Source organism: Schistocerca cancellata, chromosome 7 (assembly GCF_023864275.1).
Source record: "Schistocerca cancellata isolate TAMUIC-IGC-003103 chromosome 7, iqSchCanc2.1, whole genome shotgun sequence".
NCBI lineage: Eukaryota > Metazoa > Arthropoda > Insecta > Orthoptera > Acrididae > Schistocerca > Schistocerca cancellata.
Window position 1 is genome coordinate 156,340,349 of NC_064632.1, and position 22,346 is coordinate 156,362,694.

The following is a 22,346-nucleotide window of genomic DNA, read 5'->3' on the forward strand; positions in this document are numbered from 1 at the left end:
AGAGGTAGGATGGACGTCAAATGACATCATCCGATCCGACTTAAGCACCCTCCACCCTCCACCTTGGGAGGATGTTATAATCACGACCATTTAGGTCGGTAACATCGCCTTTGATGACGTGGATTATCTTACTTCAAAGGCTGATGAGACTATTGCTATAAACTATCGAATGAAGAGTTGATTCACACATCTCGCTGCCAAGTAAAATTACTTAACCACCGAATAATCGCTAAACTGTCGCAGTAGGTTGGCGTGTTGACGCATAAATCAGGGGACTCAATGAAAACTGTGGAACAACACGTACATCGCAAATAATTTTCACAGAATGAAGAAACGGCGGTTGTTGTTGTACCGATATTTTAGTGTTTACGACCGGTTTCGGAATAATGCACCTCCATGTTCTGGGATACTCTGTAACTATGGAAACAATATGTTATAATAAGCTCCAATTCAAAAATTAAAATGCATACCTACTTAACAAAGTTGTTTTCAAGCGGCTGTAGCACGGAAAGGGTACGTTTCCTCTGCAAGTCCTGCGAACTTTTAACGGGAGTTTCTGAACATGTGGGAGGAAGTAATATGTTGTCCGACTCTTACCGGAAAGTGTTCTCTCGAAATTCCTCCGTGACCCGCAACGTCTCTCTTATAACGACTGTCACTGGAATTTGTTGAGCAGCTCTGTATCACTTTCGGGACGACTTAACGATCCCACGACGACGCCGGCCGGAGTGGCCGAGCGGTTCTAGGCGCTACAGTCTGGAACCGCACGACCGCTGCGGTCGCAGTTTCGAATCCTGCCTCGGGCACGGATGTGTGTGATGTCCTTAGGTCAGTTAGGTTTAAGTAGTTCTAAGTTCTAGGGGACTGATGACCTCAGAAGTTAAGTCCCATAGTGCTCAGAGCCATTTGAACCATTTTTTTGATCCCATGACGAAACGTCCTGCTCTTCGTTGGGTTTTCTCTACGTCTTCTGTCAGCCCTATCTGGCCTCTTCGTCTTTCGTCGTTGAGACTGCTTTGGCAATGGAACTGTGCGCTCCACGTAACCTCTGCATCGTATGAAGCAGCGTTTTTATAGCTAACTTGTCATGGAGCCCCGGCTGGTTCGAGAATATTTTTCCATTCAAGCGACTTATTATTTGGCGCCCCTAACCTCCCCCCCCCCCTCCCACACTCGCCTTGCACTTTTCCGTTGTACACTTTCACTCCTTTGGAGAAGAATATTAGTATTTCAGTGTTCAAAATCCTGTCGACAACGAGGTCAGTAGAGACGGAGCTCAAGCTCGGATTAAGGAAGTGTGGAGAAGGAATGCGGCAGTCTCCTTTCGAAGGAACCATCCCGCCAATTACCTCGAGTGATCAGAGAAATCACGGAAAACATAAACCAAAATGGCCGGACGCGGATTTGAACCGTCGACCTCCCGAATGCGAGTCCATTGTGCTGATCACTCCTCTACCCCGTTCGGTCTGTTAATTTATTGTGCTGCGCACTGACAGAAAATCTTGCACCTAGGCGCCCCTCTCTGCTGCGCGCTCCAAGCGGGTGCTGCTAATTGTGATATGTCCTGTATAGAAATCTTACAGTTGAGACACGTCTGGCGATCCTGTCAGCTTTTAACACAAAGTGGCGGCTTGTGTCGCTTGTACCTTGAAACAAGCCGTGCTGACATATGATGGACTATTGTTAGGCCAAACTTCCACCAACTCGGAACTCGCCGTGGATTTTCAAAAAAATGGCTCAAATGGCTCTGAGCACTATGGGACTCAACTGCTGTGGTCATAAGTCCCCTAGAACTTAGAACTACTTAAACCTAACTAACCTAAGGACAGCACACAACACCCAGCCATCACGAGGCAGAGAAAATCCCTGACCCCGCCGGGAATCGAACCCGGGAACCCGGGCGTGGGAAGCGAGAACGCTACCGCACGACCACGAGATGCGGGCGTGGATTTTCACCATCAGCTGTATTGACATTTAAAACAATTTTAAAGTAGCGTCCATTTTGCAGTATTTGTTGTACATATTTTTTAAAAACACTAAACTTCACCCGAACAGACCATGAAGCCCCAACGGTACCGACCGGCCGCCGTGTCATCCTCAGACCACAGGCACCAGTGGATGCAGATATGGAGGAGCATGTTGTCAGCACACCGCTCTCCCGGCAGTATGTCAGGTTATGAGACCGGAGCCGCTACTTCTCAATCAAGTAGCTCCTCAGTTTGCCTCACAAGGGCTGAGTGCACCCCACTTACCAAGAGCAACTGGCGGACCGGATATTCACCCATCCAAGTGCTAGCCCAGCCCGACAGTGCTTAACTTCAGTGATCTGACGGGAACCGGCGTTACCACTGACGCTAGACCACTGGCTCATATTGTTTACAGTATGACTAATTTCGATCCCCTGGATCATCTTCAGATCTACGTAGTCGGCTCATGTCTGTATCAGAACCGCACACCAGAAGAATGTATTCTGATGTGTGGCTCCGATACAGACACGGCAGGGTATGACGCGACTACATAGAATTAAACATGATCCATGGAGATCTAAACTATTCGCAATGTAATAAATATGTGCAACACAGACTAAAAAATAAACGGTACATTAAAATTATTCTAAATCATAACGGATCTTTCGCACTTTCGCCTCTAAATTCAGAAAACGAATTACCGCTAGATATTCCACTTCATCAATGGGCTATGCAATTTTCTTTAGGTTTCTCTTGTGGTCTACAGTTAGTTGTTTGTGCCAAAATGTATTATTCATAGCTGGCGGTTCATGTTGTAAGTAGGCTGTTTAGGTTTTCTTATTGGTAACGCCACGTAGCGCTCTGTATGAAAATCACTGGCTGTGCTGTGTGCAGTCTGTGGCTAGTTTGCATTGTTGTCTGCCATTGTAGTGTTGGGCAGCTGGATGTGAACAGCACGTAGCGTTGCGCAGTTGGAGGTGAGCCGCCAGCAGTGGTGGATGTGGGGAGAGAAATGGCGGAGTTTTGAAATTTGTAAAAATGGATGTCATGAACTGCTGTATATATTATGACTTTTGATGACTATTAAGGTAAATACATTGTTTGTTCTTTCTTAAAATCTTTCATTTGCTAACTATGCCTACTAGTAGTTAGTGCCTTCCGTAGTTTGAATCTTTTATTTAGCTGGCAGTAGTGGCGCTCGCTGTATTGCAGTAGTTCGAGTAACCAAGATTTTTGTGAGGTAAGCGATTTGTGAATCGCATAGGTTAATGTTAGTCAGGGCCATTCTTTTGTAGGGATTTCTGAAAGTCAAATTGCGTTGCGCTAAAAATATTGTGTGTCAGTTTAAGCACAGTCATGTATAATTGTTCTAAGGGGACGTTTCATAATGTGAGCAGTGATCAATATCAGAGGGAGTAATGCCCAGGCTGTATGGTGGGTGATCAAACACTTCCCATCGAAAAAGCTCCAGGGGTGACCTCATTGATTCTGTAGTTTGCTGCCAATAATGGTCATGAAGAAGGAAATGCATGACAGGTACATTATGCGGGGTTGCATGAAATCAGGCGAAACCTCGCAGTGTCCATCCATACTTGGCATGAGACACTGTTGTTCTAGGAAACTTTACACCCTCCTGTGTTGCTGAGAACTGAAAAGAGCTACGTGAGGCAATCGGCAGGCATACTAGAAACACTACCCAACACATCCGTGCAAAGCTTCATAGGATTTTCATGTCGTTTCTATTTCACGACCATTGCACCTTACTTTCAAAATAACCCTGGTAAGTAATCACGAAACTTCCATTTCCTTGTGCGATACTTGAAACCTCGAACTTACAGCGATTCACAGGACAGGGCAACGGAGATGTTTTGCTGACAGTTCTCACAGGACACAGAGCATTTCCGCGTCTTTCTAATTTAATGGTATTAAGAAAAAACTCTAGTTGCATGAAATAAATTGTTGATGAATAACCATCGGTTTCGTTTATCGTTAATGGCACTCCTCTTTAGATCATTCGGAGGTCAGCGCACATGATCCAGAAAATGGCACTGTTGTTTCGTTCAACAGTGTCCAAGTGCTACCATTGTTCAGGTTTCGAATGGTCGTATTCACTATAATTGCAACAAAAAATATTGCAGTTCGTGAATGTTGATAAAATATGAGTTTGGTAGTTTTCCATCGAATGGCATGTAACAGCGAGTAACTTATCATTTTATTCCCGAACGGAGCGCATGATTACGCACGAAAGGAGTGTACAAATTACTATTCTCATTGCTAGACAATAGTATCCTTTGTCAAACTGTATTATACGAGGGCTTTTTTTTCGCGCAGATGTTTTGTGGAGTGTCTCTAAAACGCCAATCGATTGCACCACGTTGCACTTTCCGGTTCTGAGCTCGCAGTGAGGACATAAAGATGCCTAGAATGGTAATCTCCCACCAAATGTGAAGTGCGAGCCGTCATTCAGAGGTTCCGCCTGAATTCGTGTAGCCCGCGTAATGTAACTGTCACGTGTGGCAGCAAAGTGTGGCAGTGATCCAGGAACTCGGAAGCAGGGCGTACAGAAATTCATAGTGCAGGTCGTCAGGGATGGAAGCGAGTTTCAGCTAATAATGTTGTTCAGGAAGTGGAACAGGCTATTCTAGAAAATAGTTTTCGAAGAGCAATTCAGAACAAGTAAAGAGGGATGTTGTCAAAGGGCTTTGTCCTCATTCAAAACAGTGCTTAGCCGCACACTGCCTCTGCACTGTTTTCGATGGAAAGTGTTTGATCACGCACCATAGAGCCCGAAGTTGGCTCCCTCTCTTTGCTCACACTAAACGCAGGCTACGAGGACAGTATTTTGGGACAGACACTGAGCTCTAGAGCGGCGCAGAGAATTGCAGAAAGCACAGGCGGCTGCCTTATATGGCGAGGGTATTGGAAAGTTGCTACAATGCTATGTCTAAGTCGGAGCAGCGACTATGTGTGGAAAAGTGTCTCGAAGGAGTAGCTAAACGTTGGGAGTGAAACATTTTTGATTTTCACTGTGTTGCCAATTGGTGACCAATCAGAATTTGAAAAAAAAAATGCAGGACTCGTACTGGAGCTATTACTGAACCACAGTAATAGTAAACTTCAGCGTAAATGTACGAGGGCAGCTCAATAAGTAATGCAACACATTTTTTTTCTCGGCCAATTGTGGTTGAAAAAACCGGAAATTTCTTGTGGAATATTTTCAAACATTCCCGCTTCGTCTGGTATAGTTTCATTGACTTCCGACAGGTGGCAGCGCTGTACGGAGCTGTTAAAATGGCGTCTGTAACGGATGTGCGTTGCAAACAACGGGCAGTGATCGAGTTTCTTTTGGCGGAAAACCAGGGCATCTCAGATATTCATAGGCGCTTGCAGAATGTCTACGGTGATCTGGCAGTGGACAAAAGCACGGTGAGTCGTTGGGCAAAGCGTGTGTCATCATCGCCGCAAGGTCAAGCAAGACTGTCTGATCTCCCGCGTGCGGGCCGGCCGTGCACAGCTGTGACTCCTGCAATGGCGGAGCGTGCGAACACACTCGTTCGATGTCCTTCCCCATGGTCAAACGATCAACTCTGAAGTGTATTGTGCTACTCTTCAGAAATTGAAGAAACGACTTCAACGTGTTCGTAGGCACAAAAATCTGAACGAACTTCGCCTTCTTCATGACAACGCAAGACCTCACACAAGTCTTCGCACCCGAGAGGAGCTCACAAAACTTCAGTGGACTGTTCTTCCTCATGCACCCTACAGCCCCGATCTCGCACCGTCGGATTTCCATATGTTTGGCCCAATGAAGGACGCAATCCGTGGGAGGCACTACACGGATGATGAAGAAGTTATTGATGCAGTACGTCGTTGGCTCCGACATCGACCAGTGGAATGGTACCGTGCAGGCATACAGGCCCTCATTTCAAGGTGGCGTAAGGCCGTAGCATTGAATGGAGATTACGTTGAAAAATAGTGTTGTGTAGCTAAAAGATTGGGGAATAACCTGGTGTATTTCAATGCTGAATAAAACAACCCCTGTTTCAGAAAAAAAATGTGTTGCATTACTTATTGAACTGCCCTCGTATTTAACTGCAATTAACAGTCGACCAATTGTTATGGAATATGTTACTTAAGATTTCAATAAACAAAGTAAGTGGTAGGGACTCTTCTCCTTCCAAGCAACCTGTTCACTTAAGCTGAAGAACTGAGGACTATAATGTTCGTAATGAAAAGAGACACGTCTTCGTTTAGGCAGAACGGTCAGATTTCGTACGAAGAGTGTCCTCTCTGTTAACCATCCCTTCCCTAAGTCCGATCGCCGGAAACAAAACTGTTTGAATTAAGAACCACCTAATGCAGTGGTTTGCGTCGGGTTTATGGTGACATCTAAAAATGGTAGTGCACTTCACTCCAATTGAAACGTTTGAAAAACTGGTACAGACGATCCGGATGTGAATAAAACAATTCGTAACTTACTACAAAGAAGAGAGTATCTGTCTCATTGAAATGCAAGGCTGGTACGTCGAACACCTTCTTCAATAGCTAGGAGTCTACAGTAAATGTAAGAGTAATATGAGCCGGCCGCGGTGGCCGTGCGGTTCTGGCGCTGCAGTCCGGAACCGCGGGACTGCTACGGTCGCAGGTTCGAATCCTGCCTCGGGCATGGGTGTGTGTGCTGTCCTTAGGTTAGTTAGGTTTAAGTTGTTCTAAGTTCTAGGGGACTTATGACCTAAGATGTTGAGTCCCATAGTGCTCAGAGCCATTTGAACCAAGAGTAATAAGTAACATGCTAAAGCAGTGTAGAGTTTCTTGTTAAGATAGTCAGATCTTCAAATGTGTGTGAAATCTTATGGGGCTTAACTGCTAAGGTCATCAGTCCCTAAGCTTACACACTACTTAACCTAAATTACCCTAAGGACAAACACACACACCCATGACCGAGGGAGGACTCGAACCTCCGCCGGGAACAGCCGTTAAGATAGTCTACGGTAAAATTTCAGCCCATTTAGTTGGAGACTTAATCGAAAATTCTACATTTCTAATACATTTGTTCTACCTAGGACAAACTTCGTACTGGAGTCACTGATGGATCGCATCCACACATTCACATTCATCTCGCAAACAGCTCTTTGTTGTCCTACGTTTAAAAGAAAGTTTTGCATCTGTTATTGTATACTTTTAGAGGGTAAGTTTTCGTCACTAATTATGATACACCCTGTAGCGTGCTTGGCGCCGCCTTCAGCTAGACACCTCAGGCGGCTGCTTGTATTGCTTAGACCTTAAAACGGCGCTGTTTTTGCGAATCACTATTGTTAAAGTTTAGAGAATCGGAATTTGCAACAAACTGTACAAAGATCCTACTAGCACCATCGTACATCTCGCTAAGGACCTCGAAAGCTCGGTAAGATAAAATCAGGGCTCCTACGGAAGCATGTAGACGGTCGTTTTTCCCTCGCTCTATTTTCGAGGGGACCGGAAAGAGAGTCACCAGCAGCGGTACAAGGCATCCACTGCCATTGACCGTATGGTGACTTGCCGAGTATTTATGGAGGTGGAGATGTGACTGTAGATGTAGGGCGGAATAGTGTGGAGGAGGAGAAGAAAAAGCTAGAGGGTTGGGCGGCGGTCAGAGGTGACCTCACTCCAACTTTTTCTAACAGCTACAGCATACATTTATAAGTCTATATTCCGTTGTTTTAAATTGTGGACAAAATTTATGTTCCTGGTATCAAACAGTAGCTCTTTAGCTAATTGTATTTTCTAAGGCTGGATGAGAAAGAATCAGTAGAAAGCACGAGGTATTCGACTCCAACTCCTAACCAAGCTCACGTATGTAAATCCCAACGCATTAGGTGTCACTAACTTTTCAATCTGTTCACTTTTTCTTTTGGATGGAATTCATGTCTCTTCACTAAATATATTTTTAAAATCCTGTACACATGCATTGCTTTCTTTTCAGGTATTGTGATAAAGTGAAACAGTGGTCGTTTACGCGCCGTGTGCATGGTGAACGTCGTTTAGCATTTACGAGAACTTACATTATTTTATAGATGTAATGACTGTCCCCCAACGTGATGATGCGTCAGTGTACCACTTTCGAAACTCTGCAACTACTCCAACAGCCAGGATATGCAGGTAGCATAAACAGCAGGAGCGCTACAAATGGTAGACACAGATTGCCGTGCAGCGAATTGACAAGACGTAATATACTCTTAAGACAGAAAAAACGATGAACAACCAAGAAGCTATACAAATTGGTCGCAAAGGGATATTCGTACAGGTATTGACGCCAAAATGCAAAACTGTTAACTTTGGCGGTCGACGATGAATGTGTGAGGCGACGGAGGAAATTCCATCGCGCAAGGATAGTAAAAGGTGGACATATAGATACCAGAACATAAAGTCTTCGCTAATTTCATTCTGTGTACTCAGCTGGACGTAAGTATGTCTCGTTGACAGACGTGTGAACAATATAAGCAGATGTCAGCATTTGAGAGACATCGTGTAGCTGTGCTAGAAGAAGCCGGTTGGAGTAAACGGCAAATCGCTCGACGTCTGAATAGGAGCGATGTCATCATTGGCAGGAATGGTGAACCAAGGCCGAATACAGCGACAAGAAGGAAGCAGTCGACCTAGAGAGACGACTGAACGTGAGAATCAAGAAATCGTCACTCAGAGCCTCGGATTCATCATTGTCATCGTTCCGAGGTGCAATTGGTGCTTCAGTGACCACAAAGACCATTAATAGGTGGCTCGCAGAAAGAGGACCGAGCTTACGGCGTCCCTTGCTCCGACTACCATTCACTTCTGTACACTAGAAATCTCATTTGCAGTAGTATCAGACATATTCTGCCTGTAATCTCATGGACTGGCGTAGAATTGTTTTCAGTAATGAGTCTCGCATCGAATCGGGCCCCGATGACCAGTGAAGACGTGTCTGGGAACGCCCCGGATAGTAGTTGACTAAAACCTGACTATCACGCGCCATACGGCTGGAACCCTTTGGTTGCCATTCCTGCCACACTTACAGGGCAGCTGTACGTCGACTGTATTCAATGCACCGTTTTGTTGCCCTCCATGTCAAGCCATCGTAGACTTACATTTCAGCAAGATAATGCCCGCCCGGACAGGACGAGAGCTTCTGCTGCATGTCTTCGTGCTAGCCAGATCCTGCCTTGGCCAGCAAAATCATCAGATCTCTCCCCAATGAGGACGTTTGGAACATTGATATTGGAGCATTATTGATAGGGCCGTCCAACCAGCTAGCGATTTTGACAATCGAATGTGCCAGTTGAACAGAATTTATCTCCATATCCCTCAAGAGGAAATCCAATAATTCTAGCAATCACTGCCAAGCCGAAGAACTGCTTGCATAAGGCCAGATGAGGATCAACGTGTTATTTACTTGCTCAATTTGTGAAGCTCTTCCTCTTGAAAAATGATTCAGTTTCTCTGAAATTGTAATCAGTTGTTTGTTTCTACATTTATGTCACATATGCTGACTTCAGTCCCATTCTGATAGCTTGTAAAATGATTATATCAGGACGTAACATTTGACTGCAGCGATGGAATGACCTGCGAGAAACCGGGATATGTACGTGAGAGACAGATACTGTGGACTTACAGTGTGAGCAAAGTCCTCATCATCATCATCATCATCATCATCATCATTTAAGACCGATTATGCCTTTCAGCGTTCAGTCTGGAGCATAGCCCCCCTTATACAGTTCCTCCATGATCCCCTATTCAGTGCTAACATTGGTGCCTCTTCTGATGTTAAACCTATTACTTGAAAACCATTCTTAACCGAATCCAGGTACCTTCTCCTCGGTCTGCCCCGACTCCTCCTACCCTCTACTGCTGAATCCATGAGTCTCTTGGGTAACCTTGCTTCTCCCATGTGTGTAACATGACCCCACCGTCTAAGCCTGTTCGCCCTGACTGCTACATCTATGGAGTTCATTCCCAGTTTTTCTTTGATTTCCTCATTGTGGACACCCTCCTGCCATTGTTCCCATCTACTAGTACCTGCAATCATCCTAGCTACTTTCATATCCGTAACCTCAACCTTGTTGATAAGGTAACCTGAATCCATCGAGCTTTCGCTCCCATACAACAAAGTTGGTCGAAAGATTGAACGGCGCACAGATAACTTAGTCTTGGTACTGACTCCCTTCTTACAGAAGAGAGTAGATCGTAGCTGAGCGCTCACTGCATTAGCTTTGCTACACCTCGCTTCCAGTTCTTTCACTATGTTGCCATCCTGTGAGAATATGCATCCTAAGTACTTGAAACCGTCCACCTGTTCTAACTTTGTTCCTCCTATTTGGCACTCAATCCGTTTATATTTCTTTCCCACTGACATTACTTTCGTTTTGGAGATGCTAATCTTCATACCATAGTCCTTACATTTCTGATCTAGCTCTGAAATATTACTTTGCAAACTTTCAATCGAATCTGCCATCACAACTAAGTCATCCGCATATGCAAGACTGCTTATTTTGTGTTCACATATCTTAATCTCACCCAGCCAGTCTATTGTTTTCAACATATGATCCATAAATAATATGAACAACAGTGGAGACAGGTTGCAGCCTTGTCTTACCCCTGAAACTACTCTGAACCATGAACTCAATTTACCGTCAACTCTAACTGCTGCCTGACTATCCATGTAAAGACCTATAATTGCTTGCAAAAGTTTGCCTCCTATTCCATAATCTTGTAGAACAGACAATAACTTCCTCCTAGGAACCCGGTCATATGCCTTTTCTAGATCTATAAAGCATAGATACAATTCCCTGTTCCACTCATAACACTTCTCCATTATTTGCCGTAAGCTAAAGATCTGGTCCTGACAACCTCCAAGAGGCCTAAACCCACACTGATTTTCATTCAATTGGTCCTCAACTAATACTCGCACTTTCCTTTCAACAATACCTGAGAAGAATTTACCCACAACGCTGATAAAAGAGATATCTCTGTAGTTGTTACAATCTTTTCTGTTTCCATGTTTAAAGATTGTTGTGATTACTGCTTTTGTCCAGTCTGATGGAACCTGTCCTGACTCCCAGGCCATTTCAATTATCCTGTGTAGCCATTTAAGACCTGACATTCCACTGTATTTGATGAGTTCCGACTTAATTTCATCCACCCCAGCCGCTTTATTGCACTGCAATCTATTGACCATTTTTTCCACTTCCTCAAATGTGATCCTATTTCCATCATCATTCCTATCCCATTCTACCTCGAAATCTGAAACATTATTGATCGCATTTTCACCTACATTGAGCAACTCTTCAAAAATATTCCCTCCATCTGCCCAAGGCATCCACAGGATTCACCAGCAGTTTTCCTGACCTGTCCAAAATACTTGTCATTTCCTTCTTACCTGCCTTTCGAAGACTGCTAATTACACTCCAAAGTCCTCAAAAAAAAAAAAAAAAAAAAAAAAAAAAATAAGGGTTCAAATGGCTCTGACCACTATGTGACTTAACTTCTGAGGTCATCAGTCTCCTATAACTTAGAACTACTTAATCCTAACTAACCTAAGGATATCACACACACCCATGCCCGAGGCAGGATTCGAACCTGCGACCGTAACGGTCGCGTGGAAAGTCCTCAGGAATTACGGTTCTTTTTCAGGATGTATGGATATTTTCCATATAAATATCTTATATTAAAGTTATTTACTTGTTGTGAGGTTAGAGAGAGATATTTACACAATGTTTTTGTGAGACCAAGTGGCCGCAAACGTGTGGGACTCACGAAGGAAGTGTTTAACACCATATTGTTGACGGCTTTACTGAAAAAAAGAAAAATGTTGGATACATCAAAGACAGAGAAAGAAATAGACCGTGTTCTTTCAAAGGAATGAAAGTGTCATTCACCCTAATCCATTTAGAGAAACCACTGGAAACTTAAATCTGGATGGCGTAACGGAAGTCGAACACCGCTCCTACCGAATGCATGTCCAATGTTCAGATACGTTACGATGTCAGTGGCGTGACGTTTTGTTAGAAGATCGTCAGTACTGAATAGCACTCGCTGGGATACAATGACTTTGTAGTGACTTTTATTAATTTTAGGTCTTCCAGATTTTGCAGCACCACTGTGTTATCGGGGATCTCAATCGTAAGACATATCTTTCACGCAGGATATTAAGTAGGAGAATTATGTCAAAAACACACAGATTCTGTACTTATAAAATACCTCTACTAGATTCTCTGGTGTTAACTTGGTCGCAAACTGAATAACAAGGGAACGGCATCTGAAAGAAGTTTGCTATTGTCTAACAGATCCGTAGAAACAATGTTCTGATGTTCATTCGTTATTGACTGTAACTCGTATCCTGATAATATATGACAGTAAAACTGCATTGTGAAGCACTGAAAGCGAACAATGTCCCAGAACAGGATTGTGCCAATAGCGTTGCCAAACAAAGTAAATAGCTGCCTATTTTCCATCACTACCCTGACTGTCTGCTAATTTGTTTAAATGAAAATTACTTAGCTAAGTTAGCTACTTTCTAACGATATAATCCATAATTTTTGTGGCTCTGTACCACAAATATTGAAACAGGAAGCGAAGAAGGATACTGAAACTAGATTTTGAAGTTAAGCGTCCATCGACGAGGAGGTGATTGGAGACGGAACACAAGATGGTATTGAGAAACCATGGAGAAGCAAGTCGCAAGTCGGCCGTGCCTTTGCAAAGGAACCGAAATATCGATGGTCAGACATTCTTTTCACAGTATCACGTAAGGTCTTCTTCTTGTTCTATTGATCAGTGGAGCGACCTAGGGAGGTGGTGCTATGGTAAGTAAGTATACTCGCATTCGGGAGGACGGTGGTTCAAATCCGCGTCCGGCCATCCAGCTTTAGGTTTCCTGTGATTTCCTTACGAGTAAATCGCTCGAGGTAAATGTCGGGATGGCTCCTTCGAAAGAGCCATCCCTAACAAAAATAATATGAGCTTGTGCTCCGCGTCTAATAATCTCGATTTCAACGAGACGTTAAACCCTTCCTTCCTTCCTTCCTTCCGCGCCGAGTACGTGGTCGCTAGCTACACACTCGCATGTTCCGAAGACTATCGCTCCTGAGAAGCACGCGAGTCTTCTCCCGGGACTTTCCGCCGCTATTTTAAAAGTGCGATCAGTACATTGTTTGCTGTATTCTTGTACAGAAACGTTCAGATATTACGTCCACGTTAAAAAAAATTATTGTGACCGAAAGTCGGCTAGTCTTTTTTCTGTGAATTTAGAGAATATCTCAGCTGCTGATTGTATCAGATTCATATTACGAAACTCAAGTCCAGAGACTGCGAAAAGTAAGTATTCGCATATTTTGACTAGAACGTAGGACTGATTTTGATGAAAAGTTTGTTCAAATGCTCAAGTGTGTGTGAATTCTTAAGGGACCAAGCTGCTGAGGTCATCGGTTCCTAGATTTATATACTACTTGAACTAACTTAAATTAATTAACGCTAAGAACAACACACACACACACCCATGCCCGAGGGAGGGCTCGAACCTCAGGCGGCAGGGACCGCGCAATCAGTGACACGGTGCCTCAAAACACGCAGCCACTCCGCGGGGCTGTGAAAAGTTTAATCACATGTTTGCTTAAACCGAAGGATTTTACTACTGAAAATGTTCAGAAAATTTTACGTCCCAACAGACTGTGCCAATCAGAGGCCAATATTTGAGTTCATTAAAGGCAGCATATGAGGGTCCGCCCCCGGTAGCTGAGTGGTCGGCGCAACAGAATGTCAGTCCTAAGGACCTGGGTTCGATTCCCGGCTGGTTCGGAGATTTTCTCCGCTCAGGGACTGGGTGTTGTGTTGTCCTAATCATCATCATTTCATCCCTACCGGCGCTCAAGTCGCCGAAGTGGGGTCAAATCGAAAGACTCGCAACCGGCGAACGGTCTACCCGATGGGAGGCCCTAGTCACACGACATTTACATTTTTTTAGCATATGAGGAAGAAGTTAATTACTCTCGTCTGTCATAAAAGATTTTTCTCGTGTTCAAAAATACGAACTTGCAACTACCGTTTGAAATAAATGAAATTATTGACTAAAGAAATTATTGAGCATCCGTAACTATGAAGATAACTGTTATATGCGGTTTACAATCCCCACGGCCAGATTAATAACTAAATAGAACGTAAAACCTGAGAGCACTGTCTTTCGTGTAGGTATGATGTGAGTCTGCTCGACGTCTTGGAGCTTAAGGCAACTGGTGGCGAACGCTACAAGACGACACATATTAGGCTGAAAGCCCGAATTCCCAGAGTCATCTCTGAGAAGAAGACAAACTTCCGTTTCAGCATCATAATCCCAGGCCCCAGAACAGTTTTGCAACTGTGAAACTCAGTGTCAAATTTGGATGGAGTGGCACTGTAAAGTGCTTATTAACGCCGTCTGACGTGGGATGAAGTGCGAAGTCAGTATTGTCGGATACTGTCGTCAAAGCTGTGACATGATGGCTAACCTAAACTAATTCAGAAATGCAGCATCCAGGCTCTTTTTCATCGTTGGCAAAAATGCACAGTAAATAGTGGTGTGTGTGGAAAAACGACAGTATGTAACTGAAATCTTAACTGTGTTATTTTGTTTCCTGCATCTGTTTCTTCGTATAAATTGATAAGTGTTATTAGTGTGGGCATGGCCATCGTAAGTACATAGTGGCAGAAGATTCCGTAACTCTATTGAACTGTACACTGAGAATGATCCACTGCGAATACTTCAAAATACACTCCTGGAAATGGAAAAAAGAACACATTGACACCGGTGTGTCAGACCCACCATACTTGCTCCAGACACTGCGAGAGGGCTGTACAAGCAATGATCACACGCACGGCACAGCGGACACACCAGGAACCGCGGTGTTGGGCGTCGAATGGCGCTAGCTGCGCAGCATTTGTGCACCGCCGCCGTCAGTGTCAGCCAGTTTTCCGTGGCATACGGAGCTCCATCGCAGTCTTTAACACTGGTAGCATGCCGCGACAGCGTGGACGTGAACCGTATGTGCAGTTGACGGACTTTGAGCGAGGGCGTATAGTGGGTCGTATGCGTGTTTGGCGCCGTGCAGGTGAGCGCCACAATCAGGACTGCATACGACCGAGGCACACAGGGCCAACACCCGGCGTCATGGTGTGGGGAGCGATCTCCTACACTGGCCGTACACCACTGGTGATCGTCGAGGGGACACTGAATAGTGCACGGTACATCCAAACCGTCATCGAACCCATCGTTCTACCATTCCTAGACCGGCAAGGGAACTTGCTGTTCCAACAGGACAATGCACGTCCGCATGTATCCCGTGCCACCCAACGTGCTCTAGAAGGTGTAAGTCAACTACCCTGGCCAGCAAGATCTCCGAATCTGTCCCCCATTGAGCATGTTTGGGACTGGATGAAGCGTCGTCTCACGCGGTCTGCACGTCCAGCACGAACGCTGGCCCAACTGAGGCGCCAGGTGGAAATGGCATGGCAAGCCGTTCCAAAGGACTACATCCAGCATCTCTACGATCGTCTTCATGGGAAAATAGCAGCCTGCATTGCTGCGAAAGGTGGATATACACTGTACTAGTGCCGACATTGTGCATGCTCTGTTGCCTGTGTCTATGTGCCTGTGGTTCTGTCAGTGTGATCATGTGATGTATCTGACCCCAGGAATGTGTCAATAAAGTTTCCCCTTCCTGGGACAATGAATTCACGGTGTTCTTATTTCAATTTCCAGGAGTGTATGTTTAGGCTCCACTGAATGACACACGGCTGGAGTGGCCAGCAGCCCCGAACGAAAGCGACGCGCCGCCGGCTCCTGCGGTCACGGTGCCAGAGAAAGTCCACAGCCCCGCCCCCCCCCTCCCTACGCCCCCCTCCCCACCAACCACCGCTACGAGCTACTCCATCACTCTCGCGCCATCGCCTTAACTCGGCAGACGCGCCGCATTGCGTAACGCTACTGGAAGAAAGTGCGTTACCCGTCCAGGGACGGGTACGAGCACTTTCCAGTCGACCACACTGCTCTTTACCAGTAATTACACGTAAATTACTTTCTCCTCCAGGCTACTGCAGGCAGTGGCCTATATGTCTCGCAGATGTCAACCGTTTTCTTTTCTTAGCATAGGGCGACAACGAAGAGTCCTTCCTTATTCCTATGCAGACATATTTCAATCTGTATGTAGATATTAATTACAATACAAATATAGCGTTGTTTCAAGTTGAATAGCGCTGACAATGCCTTACACACTTCAGTAGAGTACTGAAGTACGTGTTATTTCGTGTTGCTAGGATCATGGATATAAACCACAAAACCACTGAACAGAAGTACATTGAATTTTTGATGATACTTCCGTATGGACTCAGTTTCAAATCAAACACAACTTACATGTAAACAGCAATTCTTGATAGGTGTCATGAACGAAGCATAGGAAGTTCATTTCATGAAAGTGGCAAAAAATTTGTTCGAGGACCAAGAACTGAAACGGGATTTTCTGCGCCAAAGCTAAAGTCCTGGTGCTGGCACATATTTTCATGTGTCACTTTACACATACGAGGCGCATTCGGAAAGTAAGTCCGATTACGCCCGAAATGGAAACAGTGTGAAAATCCGATGGAACTTTGCGCAGATGTGTTGGGCGGTGTCTTTAGTGTGCCTGTCGATCGCTTCACATCGATCTTTTCAGTTCACAGCGTGAAGTGATCACGTAGAAATGCCTAAAACAACAGTGCCTCCCGCCAAGTATGTGGGTCTGGTGAGAGATTTCGCCTGAAGCTATGCAACCCACATAACATAAATGTCTTGCATTTCTTTCTTCAAGACAATTTTCAGCCGCACTCTGCAGGGGCAATGAAGACGCTCCTGCAGCGTTTTCGAGGGGAAGTGTTTGATCACCCGCAATACAGCCCTCTGTTGTTCATCTCTGCTCACATGAACTGCTGGCTATGAAGACAACATTTTGGCACAAACAACGAAAGACAGACCAGCGTAGCGAATTGGTAGAAAGGCACAGGCGGTTGCTTTCTGTGACGAGGGTACTGGAAAGCTTGTAGAATGATACAACAAATGTCTAAGTCGGAGCGGCGACTATTTAGAGAGGTAGCTGGAAGGTGTGGTTAACTGCTGCGAAGAAATTTTTGTTTTATTTTCACTGTGGTTTTCATTTCGCGACTGATCGAGCCTTACTTTCCGAATAGCGCTCTTATATCAGTATGGTCCGTCTGTAACTGGAGAGATTCATAGTAGCCTTATTAACGTTTACACAAACTGTTCAAAGAAAAAATGCTACAAATCAAGGCGTCAGGCAGCGATATAGCTTCTCATTGCCACTCTTTAACATCTATACTGAGGATTATGTGAACTATAAAGATAGAGCAAAAATCTGAAAATAGCCACTACTATCACCTAATTTGTGGCTCACAACTTCCAGTCCGATCAATATTGTTATTGAACCCAAGGAACTGTCACATGTGTGCAGTTTTAGACACTTAACGCGCGGCATCAACCTGAATAACGATTATGATGTACAGAATAAAATCAAAAGAATTCAACACATAGGGACACTATAAATAAAATCTTAAGGAACAAGACGAGGAAAGGCAAGAAATTAAAATTTCACAAAACAATGACTGTGCCTGTGTTGCTGAATGGCACTTACACTTGAACTGAAAGAAGCAGTATACAATCTTATATTGAAATGATACTATACGACAAGAATGAGGATTAATTAACTTAAAGGACAAAATGGAGGAATATAGGGAGAAATGGAGGCAACATCTTAAACATATTCAACACAACTCTGGACGAAACGTCAGGATAAATCAGTTTTATGGACACGACCGTACAGGCCGCAAAACTGAAAACAAATACGTCATCCAGTCGTGAAATCCTTTATTGTTTGAGTGTTATCGGTGTCCTCCACTGTGCTACGTAGAACTACACTGAAGAGCCAAAGAAACTGGTACACCTGCCTAATATCGTGTAGGGCCCCCGCGAGCACGCGGAAGTGGCGCAACACGACTTGGTATGCACTCAACTAATGTATGAAGTAGTGCTGCAGGGACTGACGCAATGAATCCTCCAGGACTGTCCATAAGTCCGTAAGAGCTCGACGGTGTGGAGGTCCCTTCTGAGCAGCTCGTTGCAAGGCATCCCAGATATCCAAAATGAGATTTTCACTCTGCAGCGGAGTGTGCGCTGATATCAAATTTCCTGGCAGATTAAAACTGTGTGCCTGACCGAGACTCGAACTCGGGACCTTTGCCTTTCACGGGCAAGTGCTCTACCAACTGAGCTACCCAAGCACGACACAGGCCCCGTCCTCACAGCTTTACTTCTGCCAGTATCTCGTCTCCTACCTTCCTAGCTTTACAGAAGTTCTCTTGCAAACCTTGCAGGACTAGCGCTCCTCACTCCTGAAAGAAAGGATATTACGAAGACATGGCTTAAGCCACAGACTGGGAGATGTTTCCAGTAAAAGTCTCGCTCCGGCACTCCACTGCAGAGTGAAAATTTCATTCTGGAAATACCCCCCAGGCTGTGGCTAAGCCATGTCTCCGCAATATCCTTTCTTTCAGGAGTGCTAGTCCTGCAAGATTTGCGGGAGATCTTCTGTAAAGTTTGGAAGGTAGGAGACGAGATACTGGCAGAAGTAAAGCTGTGAGGACGGGGCGTGTGTCGTTCTTGGGTAGCTCAGTTGGTAGAGCACTTGCCCGCGAAAGGCAAAGGTCCCGAGTTCGAGTCTCGGTCCGGCACACAGTTTTAATCTGCAAGGAAGTTTCATCCCAGATATGCTTAATAATGTTCATGTCTTTGGATTTTGTTGGCAGCGGAAGCGTTTAAACTCAGGAGACTGCCCCTGGAACAATCTGTAGCAATTCTGGACGTCTGAGGTGTCGCATTGTCCTGTTGGAATTGCCGAAGTCCGTCGAAATGTACAATGGACATGAATGGATAGAGGTGATCAGACAGGATGGTTACGTACGTGTCACCTGTCAGAGTCGTATCTAGATGTATGAGGGGTCCCATATCACTCCAATTTCAGATGGCCCCATACTATTACAGGGCCTCCACCAGCTTGAACAGTCCGGTGGGGACATACAGGGTCCACGTATTCATGAGGTTGTCTCCATACTCACTCACGTCAATCCGCTCGATACAATTTGAAACGAGACTCGGCCAAGTGCCACAACAGTCCAATGTCGCTGTTGACGGACCCAGGTGAGGCGTAAAGCTTTGTGTCGTGCAGTGATCGAGGGTAGACGAATGGGCTCCGAAAGCCCATATCGGTGGTGTTTCATCGAACGGTCCACACGCTGACACTTGAGATGGCCCGGCTTGAAATCTGCAGAAGTTTGCGGAGGGGTTGCATTTGTGTCACGTTGAGTGATTCTCTTTGGCTCTGAGCACTATGGGACTTAACTGCTGAGGTCATCAGTCCCCTAGAACTTAGAACTACTTAAACCTAACTAACCTAAGGACATCACACACATCCATGCCCTAGGCAGGATTCGAACCTGCGACCGTAAGGGTCGCGCGGTTCCAGACTGTAGCGCCTAGAACCGCTCGGCCACTTCTGCCGGCCGTGATTCTCTTTAATCGTCGTTGGTCCCATTTCTGCAGAATCTTTTCCCGGCCGCAGCGATGTAGGAGATTTGATGTTTTACAGGATTCCTGATATTCACCGTACACCCGTAAAATGATCGTACGGGAAACTCCCCACTTCATCGCTACCTCGGAGACGCTGTGTATCATCGCTCGTGCGCCGACTATAACACCATGTTCAAACTCACTTGACTGCCTGACGTTGTAGCAACAGTGACCGATCTAAGAACTACGCCAGACACTTGTTGTCTTATATAGACGTTGCTGACCGCAGCGCCGTATTCTGCCTGTTTACATATCTCTGTATTTGAATACTCATGCCTATATCAGTTTCCTTGGCGTTTCAGCGTATGGATGTCGAGCTGTAGCACTGTAAGCGCTTTTTCTAGCGTCTTCGTCTCAAGGACGCAGGACGCTGACGCCAGCTCGCGGTGCCGTTAGAGCCGCTGCCCCGCTGACGCGTCTGTGGTCAGATGCGCTGCCCCTCCCTCGCCTGCTCCTGTTTGCGGTTGCGGCCGGAAAGGGCAGCGCCCTCTCGACACCGCGCCTACCGTGCTTCACCTGTCGCCTGCGGCCGCATTAATTACTCTCCCTGCCTCGGCTCGGAGCCGCACGGCGAATTACCGCAGCCGCAGCCGGTGCACTCTCGCTCAATGAACGGCGCGTGGAGCGGAGAAATCTGGCGCGTGACGGCGGGCAAATATCAGCGAAGGCTACTGTTCCCTTCTAAGGAAGTGTGAAAGGTCATTGCGGCATCAAGCGGTACAATTACGGAGAGCAGTGCATCCACTCGACACTGTAAAGGCTCAGCCAGTGCATCTGTGATATCAAGCACGTTTGCATATACGAGGGTAATCCCAAAAGTAAGGTCTCCTGTTTTTTTTATAAGTACAGAACTCTGTTTGGGTGGCAGTTCGTCACACTGTTATGAAGAATACTTCACGCTGTGTGTGTAAACATGCGCACGCCGCTATGAGGCCTCAGTCTTGGCTGGGCAGCCGTTGAGAATGGAGTTCCCGTTGGATGTTACCGCCAAGTGCGAATTGAGCGCAATTATTCGGTTTTTGAACTCAAAGGACACTGCGCCGATTGAAATCCATTGCCAACTGACGGAAGTGTATGGTGAGTCGTGCATGTATGTCAAAAATGTTCGTAAGTGGTGTAGAGAGTTTGCAGCTGGTCGGACCGAAATTCACGACGAACAAATGAGCGGGAGACCGTCAATTTCTGAGGAGAAGGTTGAGAAAAGCATGCGTGAAGATCAGCGGATCACCCTGGATGCGGGAGAAGTTGCAGCAGTAGAAAATTGTAGCGAAATGCAGGAAGATCTGCAGTGGATAGACACTTGGTGCAGTGAGTGGCAACTGACCCTTAACATAGACAAATGTAATGTATTGAGAATACATAGAAAAAAGTATTTTTTATTGTATGATTATATGATAGCGGAACAAACACTGGTAGCAGTTACTTCTGTAAAATATCTGGGAGTATGCGTGCGGAACGATTTGAAGTGGAATAATCATATAAAATTAATTGTTGGTAAGGCGGGTACCAGGTTGAGATTCATTGGGAGAGTCCTTAGAAAATGTAGTTCATCAACAAAGGAGGTGGCTTACAAAACACTCGTTCGACCTATACTTGAGTATTGCTCATCAGTGTCGGATCCGTACCATATCGGGTTGACGGAGGAGATAGAGAAGATCCAAAGAAGAGCGGCGCGTTTTGTCACAGGGTTATTTGGTAAGCGTGATAGCGTTACGGAGATGTTTAGCAAACTCAAGTGGCAGACTCTGCAAGAGAGGCGCTCTGCATCGCGGTTTAGCTTGCTGTCCAGGTTTCGAGAGGGTGCGTTTCTGGATGAGGTATAGAATATATTGCTTCCCCCTACTTATACCTCCCGAGGAGATCACGAATGTAAAATTAGACAGATTCGAGCGCGCACGGAGGCTTTCCGGCAGTCGTTCTTCCCGCGAAACATACGCGACTGGAACAAGAAAGGGAGGTAATGACAGTGGCACGTAAATGGCCTCCGCCACACACCGTTGGGTGGCTTGCGGAGTATAAATGTAGATGTAGATGTAGATCTCTGCACGTTGGTTCCTGAGGTTTCCGGAAGCACCGCACACAGAATTTTAACGGAAACGTTGAACTACCGGAAGGTGTGCGCAAGATGGGTGCCACGCGTGCTGACTGAGGACCACATGCGGCAACGAGTTGATGCTTCCCGCGCATTTCTTCACCGCCTTGCAGCCGAACAGGACAACATTCTGGACTCAATTGTCATGGGTGACGAAACCTGGGCGTACCACTTTACACCTGAGACCAAGCAACAGTCACGCCAGTGGCGGCATCATTCTTCGCCAAAGCCACGGAAATTCAAACGAACACAGTCTACCGGTAAAGTTATGACAACAATTTCTTGGGATCGGAAAGGGGTATTGTTGGTCGACTTTATGCCCACTGGGACCACAATTAACGCTGACAGGTACTGTGAGACTCTGAAAAAAGGGGCAGTTCAGAACCGGAGAAGAGGAATGTTGAGCAAGGGCGTACACACTCTCCGGCCGCGGTGGCCCAGCGGTTTCAGTCCGGAACCGCTCCACTGCTAGGGTCGCAGGTTCGAATCCTGCCACGGGCATGGATTTGTATGATGTCCTTAGGTTAGTTAGGTTTAAGTAGTTCTTTATAAGTTCTAGGGGACTGATGACCTCAGATGTTAAGTCCCATAGTGCTCAGAGCCATTTGAAGGCGTACACATTCTCCATAAC

General features: G+C 45.7%; 1 protein-coding gene and 1 non-coding gene across 2 annotated transcripts in view; both read right to left on the reverse strand.

The window, feature by feature from the left end:
- Positions 1-22,346, reverse strand: part of LOC126092143 (uncharacterized) — a 173,984-nt gene that overhangs the window by 66,185 nt on the left and 85,453 nt on the right. The window lies entirely within an intron of this gene.
- On the reverse strand, positions 18,205-18,279 carry Trnas-uga (transfer RNA serine (anticodon UGA)). Its single transcript has one exon. It is a non-coding gene; the product is annotated as a tRNA-Ser (tRNA).